The sequence below is a fragment of the Danio rerio genome, chromosome 17 (genome assembly GCF_049306965.1).
Source record: "Danio rerio strain Tuebingen ecotype United States chromosome 17, GRCz12tu, whole genome shotgun sequence".
Lineage (NCBI taxonomy): Eukaryota > Metazoa > Chordata > Actinopteri > Cypriniformes > Danionidae > Danio > Danio rerio.
The window spans coordinates 1,740,266-1,752,500 of NC_133192.1; the positions used below are offsets into that span (position 1 = coordinate 1,740,266).

General features: G+C 36.4%; 1 protein-coding gene across 1 annotated transcript in view; it reads right to left on the minus strand.

Annotated features, from left to right (window-relative positions):
- Nucleotides 1–9,328: 9,328 nt before the first annotated feature.
- bmf1 (BCL2 modifying factor 1) overlaps nucleotides 9,329–12,235 on the minus strand; it is a 52,230-nt gene continuing 49,323 nt past the window's right edge. The window contains exon 4 of the mRNA XM_073927460.1: nucleotides 9,329–12,235. This exon is cut by the window's right edge and continues 129 nt beyond it. The gene's annotated coding sequence lies outside the window, so the exon portion shown is untranslated.

Sequence of the window (12,235 nt, forward strand, 5' to 3'; positions counted from 1 at the left end):
ACACACACCCACACACACACACACATACAAAAAAAACACATACACGCACACACAAAATAAAATGCACATACATACACACACACAAACACACAAGAATACACATACATGCATATACGCAAACATGCATATACACATACACACATGCATAAAACACACACACACACACACGTTTATTTATATAGTTTTTTCACTACAATGATTGTTTAAAAGCAGCTTTACAAGAGGTGAACATTACTGGCTCAGTGGTTAGCACTGTGGCCTTACAGCAAGAAGGTTGCTGGTTTGAGTCCCGGCTGGGTCAGTTGGTGTTTCTGTGTGGAGTTTGCATGTTCTCCCCGTGTTGGTGTGGGTTTCCTCCGGGTGCTCCGGACATATGCTGGAATAGTTGGTGGTTCATTCTGCTGAACCCAGCATTGGGGTAGTTCATATCTGACCCAACATTGGGTTTACAACAACCCAATATATTGTTCAGCATGAACATTCATCAAAGACCAAACACCGAGCATCTCAGAGAAGATCGAAAAAGCAAAACCACTTTACTCACAGTGTGTTGATGAGGTGAAGATCTACACGGAGATTCACTATAGGAACAATATCCAGGAGTAAATCCAAAAGGGTAATCCATTATGGGGTCAGGCAGAAGACAACACAAATCCCCAAAAAGCAGGCAGTCACTAAATCAAACCAGGCAGCGATGGTGGCTGATTTCAAACTGATTCAAAAATTAATTGATTCATGAAGCTTTTGAATCATTTGGTTTTGAATCAGTGACTTTGGAGCGTGTGATTTCTGTAAACGAGACTTCATTACACTTTCTGAATATTTAGAAAATGTTATAATACTCGATGTACAATTATGTTAAATGTAATGTTGACACCATCAAAACCACAAGAAGAATCATTTTGTGAATCAATGGGTTCATGTTTTGAAAGCTTGGTTTCTCCCATCACTAGCGTGCAGGAACAGAACACAAAGAAGACAAAAGGTGCCTCAGAAATGTTCATGACACAGTTGAAACTCATCACACACTTGAGTGTAGTGCTTAAACAGTGTGTGTAACGACCTGCAGCTGTGTGCGTGTCCAGATTGATAACAGCTGTAGATGGTAATCAGTGTCTACTGGTGCAATGCATGATGGGGGTTGTAGTCCAAGTGAATGGCTGAGAGCACAGACACACTGTTGAACACGTCTGCTAATGAACAGTTTCTGGATTTTGTGTGTTTTGGGTTTATTTGCGGTGGTGAATTGCATTATGGGATGTTGATCTCTGCTCTGTCCACTTCTGATGTAGAGTGCAGGCTTCAGATCCGATTCAGTGTTTGTAATGGATTCTGGCTGAGATTACAGCTGAACTCTTTAAAATGTTGGGTTATTTCAACACAGTTCCGGGTCTGATACGGACTAAACCAACTGCTGGGTTAATGTTTTCATTCATTCATTCATTTTCTTGTCGGCTTAGTCCCTTTATTAATCCGGGGTCAGCACAGCGGAATGAACCGCCAACTTATCCAGCAAGTTTGTATGCAGCGGATGCCCTTCCAGCCGCAACCCATCTCTGGGAAACATCCACACACACACTCATACACTACGAACAATTTAACCCACCCAATTCACCTGTACCACATGTGTTTGGACTGTGGGGGAAACCGGAGCACCCGGAGGAAACCCACGCGAACGCAGGGAGAACATGCAAACTCCACACAGAAACGCCAACTGAGTCGAGGCTCGAACCAGCGACCTTCTTGCTGTGAGGCGACTGCGCCACTGCCTCGCCCTGAGTTAATGTTTTAATTTAATGAATAGAACCAAATTTAACCCAGTGTTTGGGTCAGTCCATATTTGACCCATTTTGGGTTTAAGTAACCCAGCATGTCTAGAGTGCAGCTTTCAGGTCTGATCCAGTGTTTTCAGCAGATTCTGCCTGAGATTAATCCTGTACTCTAATGCTGGGTTATTTCAGCTCAATACTGGGTTTTATACAGACTAAACCAACTGCTGGGTTAATTTTTTTTTTATTAAATTAATATAAATTAGTTCATATTTTACCCAATTTAGGTTTAAACAACCCAGCATTTTAGACTTTGAAGACTCAGGAAAAAACAAATGCTGGGTCGTTTAAACCAAATGTTGGGTCAAATATGGTCAAGGCCAACCATTAAAAGTTCAATTTAAGTTTAGCTGAAATATTCAATGTTTGGCTTGTGCATATTTGACCCAACGCTGAGTTCAAACAACCCAGCATGTTTAGAGTGCAGGCGTTCAGATCTGATTCAGTGTTTTCAATGGATGAATTCTGGGTTTAGACTTTCAGAAGCAGAATTCATCATTTAATTTGGGTCGTTCAAATGTTGGGTCAAATATGCACAAACCCAACGCTGGATTTTTCAGATAAACTTAAATTGGGTCAAGTATGGACAAATCCAACTGCTGGATATAAAAGTGGGATTTAAGTTTCATTGAAAAAGCCAACGTTAGCTTTGTGTCATATTTGACCCAATGTTGAGTTCAAACAACCCAGCATGTTTACAGTGCAGATCTGACTCAGTGTTTTAATGGACTCTGACTGAGATTACTCCTCCACTCTATAAAATTCTGGGTTATTTTAACACAATTCTGGGTGTGATACGGACTAAACCCACTGCTGGGTTAATGTTTTAATTAAATTGATTTAAATTGGTCCATATTTTACCAAATTTGGGTTTAAACAACCCAGCATTTCTTCAGAGTGTGGGTTTAGACTTTGAGAAGAAGAATTCATCATTCAGTTTCAGGACAAACACAGACATGATTGAGTTTGAGAAACACGTCCGGCTTACACTCAACAATAAAATTGCTGGGTCGTTTAAACCAAATCTTGGGTCAAATATGGTCAAGGCCAATCTTTGGGTCAAAAGTGAAATTTAAGTTTAATGGAATATCCAACGTTTGGCTTGTGCATATTTGACCCAACATTGAGTTCAAGCAACGCAGCATGTTTAGAGTGCATGTTCAGATCTGAGACGATGTTTTTAGCGGATTCTGCCTGAGATTAATCCAACACTATAAAATGCTGGGTTATTTTAACACAATTCTGGGTGTGATACAGACTAAACCAACTGCTGGGTTAATTTTTTCAATTAAATTAATTTAAATTGGCCCATATTTTACCCAATTTGGGTTTAAACAACCCAGCATTTATTAAGAGTGTGGGTTTAGACTTTCCAAAGCAGAATTCATCCTTCAGTTTCAGGACAAACTGAAAGAGTGCAGGCGTTCACATCTGATTCAGTGTTTTCAATGGATGAATCCTGGGTTTAGACTTTCAGAAGCAGAATTCTTCATTTAATTTGGGTCGTGTAAATGTTGGGTCAAATATGCACAAACCCAACGCTGGATTTTTCAGTCAAACTTAAATTGGGTCAAATATGGACAAATTCAACTGCTGGGTTCGAACCGACCTCGACTCAAGTTTGATTTTGACTCGTGGTCCTATTCTGATCCTTCCCTCTCTCTGCTTTCCTGTTAATTCTCTCTACTTTTCTATCCAAAAACAGGTGAAAACCCTGAAAAAATTATAATTCTAAAAACAGAAGTGAAATTTAAGTTTTATTGAAAAAGCCGACAGTAGATTGGTGTCAAATTTGACCCAAGATTGAGTTCAAACGAGTGCTTATTTGAGTTACTGTTGCCTTTCTATCAGCTGGAACCAGTCTGGCCATTCTCCTCTGACCTCATCAGCAAGGCATTTGTGCCCACAGAACTGCCGCTCACTGGATATTTCCTCTTTGTCGGAGGATTCTCTGTCAACCCTAGAGATGGTTGTGCATGAAAATCCCGGCAGATCAGCAGTTTCTGAAATACTCAGAGCAGCCCGTCTGGCAGCAACAACCATGCCACGCTCAAAGTCTCTTAAATCCCCTTTCTTCCTCATTCTGATGCTCAGTTTGAACTGCAGCAGATCGTCTTGACCATGTCTACATGCCGAAATGCAGTGAGCTGCTGCCATGTGATTGGCTGATTAGTAATTTGCGCTAATGAGCACCTGGATAAAAATAATCACTAAACATATCTTAGTTATATTAAATTGAAAACACTTCTAATGTTAATCCACTCAGCATTTAGAGTGTGACTACAGTAGTTGACCATTAAACAAGAGAAACCCAGAAACCTTCAGATTTTAATAATGTTTTTATTGAAAAAAAGTGTACCAAGAAAAAAACAACCCAAAACACAATCAGAAAAGTATTTTGTAGAACAAAAGCTCTTATGTACAGCATATTGCACTATATAACAAACCTACAACCTCCATACCGCATTAAACACAGAGGAGAAACCAACGACAAGAGTGCACAGTACAGTCAATGACACACACACACACACACACATGCTACATCAGCGCTGGGTCTCATCGCTCCCTTGACACACACACACACACACATACACACAAACATACACACACACACACGAACTGATTGAACAGGACTGGAGGAGGAATGATTCAAGTCCATGTGCAGATTCAGAAGCCCTTGATCACAGTGGGAACTCATTCAGTGATGAACATTTCAGCAGACACTTCAACAAAATTCAGCGAGAAAACACAAACAAGAGGAGTCGAAATGGAGCACTGAGCCGCAGTTAAAGACACTGTTGGTTTCATCATTTCAGATAATACTGGACGACAACATCAGACGCCAAAACACAGACAAACTAAATTAAAATATATTCCTGACGTCTCCAGGAGAAGAGACGGTAACACTGAGAAAACGAACAGCTCAAACACACACACACACACACACACAAACACACACACACACACACAGAATATCCAGTGCATGACACACAGATAAAGCACTTCACATCATACAACCGCAAGCACGCATGCACGCACACGCACACACACTATAAAACTGCTGGATTGCATTAACCCATTGCAGGGTCACAAACACAACCGTTCAGTTTCAAAAACATAATAAGTTTTAATGTATTAAATAAATCAACACAATGTTGAGTTTGTACATATTTGACCCAACGTTGAGTTCAAACAACCCAAACAATGATTAGAGTGCAGGCGTTCAGATCTGATTCAGTGTTTTCAATGGATGAATCCTGGGTTTAGACTTTAAGAAGCAGAATTCTTCATTTAATTTGGGTCGTTTAAATGTTGGGTCAAATATGCACAAACCCAACGCTGGATTTTTCAGTTAAACGTGAATTGGGTCAAATATGGAAAAATCCAACTGCTGGGTAAAAGTGGGATTTAAGTTTGATTAAAAAATAAAACAGTAGATTTGTGTCATATTTGACCCAACGCTGAGTTCAAATAACCCAGCATGTTTACAGTGCAGATCTGATTCTGACTGAGATTACAGCTGCACTCTATTAAATGCTGGGTTATTTCAACACCATTTCTGGTCTGATACGGACTAAACCAACTGCTGGGTTAATGTTTTCATTAAATTAATAGAACCACATTTAACCCAGTGTTTAGGTCAGTCCATATTTGACCCAATTTGTCTCAAATAAATAAGAGAAATAAATAAAGAGCTGGAGAAGCGCGCACGCACACACACACACACACACACACAGGTGAGGCAAGGCGGACAGAGACGCGGCCGGCGCTGGCTCAGCGTTAACAATCTGCAGGAAACACACTTCTAGCGCAACATTACACACATGCTACAACACACACTCGACCGCCACCTCCGCCTGCACAACCAGAACATGACCTGAACACACACACGGACGCACACACACACACCTTTGACCGCTTCAGACTGATCCTCAATACCCCACTGCAAACTATAATGGACTGTTTTAACCCAACACTGGGTTTAATATGGACAAACACAACAGCTGAGGTAAATATATATATATAATATGGGTCAAATATGGACAAACCCAATGGATGGGGGGTAAACTGTCATTTAAATTTAATATAAAAAAGAAATTATATTTAAAAAATATTTCTATGTACATCTGGGTCAAATATAGGCAAACCCAATGGCTGGGTCACGTTTTTAATTTAAACTTATATACGTATATAAAACATGTCTACTAATCTGGGTCAAATATAAACAAACCCATCATCTGGGTTAACAAAAATGTGAATTAATTTTAATAGAATTTTTCAAAAGTTATAAATAAAAAATGACTACCCAAAGTCTGGGTCAAATATGGACAAACCCAACTGCTGGGTTAACTAAAATGTCATTTGAATTTAATATAATAGACAAAGCCAACTACAGGGTGAAAAAACTTCCTATGCAAGGGGTAAGATTGATCAACATTTGACCCAATATTGGGTTAAAACAATCCAGCATTTTTAAATAACTAAAATCTTCCAGATACTCCGATCATTTATGAAAAATCAAAGAATCAATGTTTTACATTAGTAACTTAAATCATATTTCACCTCCAAATCAAAAGTCATGATGTAGACTCTAAAAAAATCTGGGTTATTTCCACCCTAGGTTATAAAAAGTGTTATTTACAAATGATTTTTTATTTATTTTTTTACTCAACCAAGCATTATTATTATTTTTAATTGCACTTTCATATTTACAACTGGAACTAAAATGTAGTATGAAAATGAACGAAACCTTCCTGCACTTTGGTGGAATATTTAAAGTATGCTAGCAAAAACAACTGAGGTAAAATATGAGATAAATGTCCTTAAAATATGTACTCTAAAAATGCTGTGTTGTTTTAACTTAAGGTTGGATCAAACATGGCCATTTTCAATCAGTGGGTTAAAAAGTGTCATTTAAAAATGTTGAAAACCGGTAACCATTGACTTCCATGGTAGGAAAAACAAATACAATGGAAGTCAATGGTTACCGGTTTACAACATTTTTCAAAAAAGAATGTGTTGAAAATGTTGAAAACTGGTACCCATTTACTTTCATAGTAAGAAAAAAGGTTACCGGTTACCAACATTCTGCAAAATTCGGCAGAATCTTCTTTAGTGATCAACATGAATGAAGAAACATGAATAAACACAAAAGAAGATATTTTGAAAAATGATGAAACTGGTAACCACTGACTTTTCATGTTAGGAAAAACAAATACAATTTAAGTCAATGGTTACCAGTTTCCATCCTTCTTGAAAATATCTTACTTAGTGTTCAACATGAATAAAGTAACATGAATAAACACCAAAGAAGATCTTGTAAATTTTTTTTTTTTGAAAACTGGTAACCATTGACTTCCATGGTAGGAAAAACAAATACAACTGAAGTTAATGGTTACCGGTTTCTAACATTCTTTAAAATATCTTCTAATATAGTGATCAAAGTAAATAAAGTAACATGAATAAACACAAAAGAAGATCTTGTGAAAAATGACAAAAAACTGGTAACCATTGACTTCCATTGTAGAAAAAAACAAATACAATGGAAGTCAATGGATACCGATTTCAACATTTTTCAAAATATCTTATTTAGTGTTCAACATGAATAAAGAAACATGAATATACACAAAAGAAGATCATGTAAAAAAAAATTTGAAAACTGGTAACCATTGACTTCCGTGGTAGGAAAAACAAATACAATGGAAGTCAATGGTTACCGGTTTTCAACATTATTCTAAATGTATTTTATAGTGTTCAACATGAATAAAGAAACTCTGAAACATGTAAAATTTTAAGTGAACTATCCCTTTAAAGGAGAATTAAACATAAATCAAAAATTGAAGCCAAAGTTGGGCTTGTCCATATTTGACCCAACATTGAGTTAAAACAACCCAGCGTTATTTAAAAGAGTGCGTTTAAGTGTAAAACTCAATCTTTGGATTTTTAATCTTGAATAAAAGCTGAACATTACCGTGTCTGATGCAGTCGTGAGAAATGATGCAGATCAATATTATCATCAAGACGTAAAAACAAACACAGTGTTTTGCTCCTTCATTATTTCCTTTCGGTTTTAACTAAACGAATGAACAGTAAAGTTTCACAAAACAGTGTGTGTCACTCCTTCAAAAACAAAACAAACGCCGAACAGACAAACGAGAGAAACATCAGTGTCTTCAAATATGCTAATTACAGAAGAAGCTCCTCCCACAGATATAAAGTAGTGGTCATTTACATATAAACAAATCAACAAGAAGCAAAGAAATGTACACCGGTAACCCTTTACAGATCAGGTATAAAAGTAGAAAAGAGAAGCGCCGGAGTGTTGCAGTAAACACCGGCTCCGTCATCATCATCATATTCATAGGCACAGAGATATCCATAATAATGTCTGATATGTAGTACTGTTGGCCATGTGTACGGTTCTGGATTAAAGTACCTGAGAGTTGTGGAAAACTTTGGACATTTTGGTGAACGTTTCACTCCTGATGAACTGTCAGAAAACATCAGCAGAGGATGAAGAAACGGGATTATTCTGACATCAGTTTCACATTCACAACAGTCTGGAAGCTTTCAAGATGTTTTTTATGATTAGTAAAAATTATCACCATTTAAAAAACACTTTCTATGTGAATATATAGTGAGATGTACACATATACAAACTGCTGGGTCAAATATATTGGGTCAAATATGGACAATGGGTTTAATAAATTTATATATATATATATATATATATATATATATATATATATATATATATATATATATATATATATATATATATATATATATATATATAAATAAATGTGTCACTGGTTACCGGTTTCCAACATTTTTCAAAATATCTTCTTTAGTGTACAACATGAATAAAGAAACATAAACACGAAAGAAGATATTTTGAAGAATGTTGGAAACCGGCAACCACTGACTTCCATGGTAGGAAAAACTAATACAATTAAAGTCAATGGTTACCGGGTTCCAACATTCTTCAAAATATCTTCCTTAGTGTTTAACATGAATCAAGAAACAATAATAAACACGAAAGATATTTTGAAAAATTACAAAAAACTGGTAACTATTGACTTCCATGGAAGGAAAAACAAATACAATGGAAGTCAATGGTTACCAGTTTACAACATTCTTCAAAATATCTTCATTAGTGTTCAACATGAATAAAGAAACAAACACGAAAGAAGATATTTTGAAAAATGGTGAAAACCGGCAACCATTGACTTTCATGGAAGGAAAAACGAATACAATAATAGTCAATGGTTACCGGTTTCCAACATTTACAAAAATATCTTCTTTAGTGTTCAACTTGAATAAAGAAACATAAATGAACACCAAAGAAGATATTTTGAAAAAAGACAAAAAACCGGTAACCCCTGACTTCCATAGTAGGAAAAACCAATACAATTGAAGTGAATGGTTACCGGTTTAAATCATGGGTTTCTCGGAAAAATTTCATTAAAACGATTATCAATTGTCCATATTTGACCCAATTTTGGATTAAAACAACCCAGACCCAAATATTAAATAAAAATGTCATTGGTCACCATCTAAAATGTGCAAGTTACATCATAAACCTAGCCGAATGTTGAGGTTTTGTTTATATTTGACTGAACATTGGGTTAAAATATTCATTTTTAGAGTGTTTTTTACTCAAGTGCTTGAATGATGATTATTTTTCAGTCTTCAGCACCACACAGTCCTATAATATGCTGCATTTTGTAGAAACTGTGATGTATTACTATTCTTAAAAATGCTGCAACCCAAAGTTGAGTCAAATATCGACAACCCTAAATATTGGGTTAAAAAATTTAATTTATATTTAATTGAAGAAAAAAAAATCATGTAGGGTTTGTCCATATTTGACCCAATATTGGATTAAAACAACTCAGACTTAAAAATCAAATAATTAATTTCATTGGTAAAATCTGTAGATAGTACAAGTTACATCATAAACCTCGCCCAATGTTGGGGGTTGTTTATATTTGACCCAACAGTGGGTTAAAAAAAAATATTCAAGTAAACTAAAGCTGAATTTTCAGCATCATTAATCAGTCTGCAGCACCACACGATCTGACGATATGCTGAATTTTGTAGAATTGTAGAACTGTGATGCATTACATTTAAAAGAGCTGGGTTGTTGTAACCCAAAGTTAGGTCAAATTTGTACAATGGGTTTTCATAACTGTATCATAACACAGTGTGTTAACATTGCAGACTGCATGTTTCTAAATACAATCATAATGAACACCTATAAATCAGCATCTGATGTATTTTTAAGAATGACATATTGAAATGCATCACTAATAATTATTAATAACACTATTGTTAATGTAGCTGGGACTCTCATTATACTATATGACATGTTCTATGTGTCTTTATAGATTTGTTATGCTTGATTAATAATAATTTGAAACAGTTTTAGAATTCATTATGAGCATGGACTTTTCATTTTAATGTCAATAATGCCATTTAATTTTAAGCCAACACTGGATTTGTCAATATGTGTCCCAATATTGGATTAAAACAACCCAGACCCAAAAATCTAACAATCAATACCACTGGTCACCATCTAAAATATGTATAGTACACAAACTAATCCAACTTTGAGTTTTGACTCATATTTGACCCAACATTGGGTTAAAGAACGCATTTTTACCAGTGCTTTTTACTCAAGTGAAGTGAACCAAAGCTGAATTTTTTGCATCATTAATCAGTCTTCAGCACCACACAGTCCTGAATTTTGCAGAAACTGATGTATTACACTCTTAAAAATGCTGTAACCCAGAGTTGGGTCAAATATGGACAACCCCAAACATTGGGTTAAAAAGTGTGGCACAGTGGGTAGTGCTGACACCTCACAGCAAGGTCACTGGTTTGAGCCCCGGCTGGGTCAGTTGGAGTCTGTGTGGAGATAACTCATAAAACTAACCCAGTGTTAAGTTTTGTTCATATTTGACCCAAGCTTGGGTTAAAAATATGAATTTTTAGAGTGTTTTTTACTCAAGTGATCCAATGATAATCATTAATCAGTCTTCAGCACCGCACAGTCCTATAATATGCTGCATTTTGTAGAAACTGTGATGTATTATTACTATTCTTAAAACTGCTGTAACCCAAAGTTGGGTCAAATATAGACAACCCTAAACACTGGGTTAAAAAAGTGTCATTTGTTTTCATTCATTAATTTTCCTTCGGTTTAATCACTTAATACATCGGGATTGGCCACAGCGGAATGTACCACCAACTATTCAAGCATATGTTATACGCAGTGGATGCCCTTCCAGCTGCAACCCAGTACTGGGAAACACCCATACGCACTCATTCACCTACACTAGTATGTAACTATGGCCAATTCAAAAAATCAGTTCCCCTATAGCGCATGTGTTTGGACTGTGGGGGAAACCGGACCACCTGGAGGAAACCCACGCCAACACGGGGAGAACATGCAAACTCTAGAAAGAAACGCAAACTGACCCTGATGGGACTTGAACCAGCGACCTTCTTGCTGTGAGGCCACAGTGCTAACCACTAAGCCACCGTGCCACCCACTGTAATTTGTATTTAATTGAAAAAACAAATAAATATGTAGGGTTTGTTCATATTTGACCCAACGTTGAGTCAGCAAGTTCTAAAGTGTGTTTCCCATGATTCTTTGATGCACAGAAAGATCAAAGGAACGGAACTCACATCAAAGGGAATGTTTAGAATGTGTTCCGAAGGATCATCTGACACTGTAGACTGGAGGAATCATGCTGTAAATTCAGCTCTTAATCACTGAAATAAATAAGATTTCACTATATATTCACACAGAAAACAGCTTTTTAGACGTCAATAATATTTTACTTTTTTTTAAATGTATTTTGATCAAATGAACGCAGCTCTGGTGAGCGAAATAAAAACTAATATTAGAAAAATGCAATTTATTCTACAATTTAAAGTAAAATTAATAAAAAAAAATAACAATAAAAACAGCAGGTAAATCAACTCATCGACTTCATCAAACCGTCTTCAGTTGATTGAAAAACACAAACAATATTAGATCATCCTGAATTCAACAACGACATATTTAAAAAAAACAGTAATAAAACTTGAGGAAGCAAGATGCGAAACGTTAAAAGTGGCGTCTTTGGAGGCTGTGAAATTGAATTTGACAAATCCTGGAGGTTTGGGAAAAACAGTAAGGCTTTTCCAAGACTCATCAGCTCATTCACACACACACACACACACACACACACACATGGAAGTGCAAAGAAAACCAATCAGCATACTGTACAAAAATACTCCAGCTCGATTGTGGAGCACATCATGGCATCTTCATCGGGGAAAAAGACGATGTGATAAAAAGCCGTCGTCCGTCCTGCGGAGACGTTTGTTCTGCTGAGTGTTCGTGTTTTTCC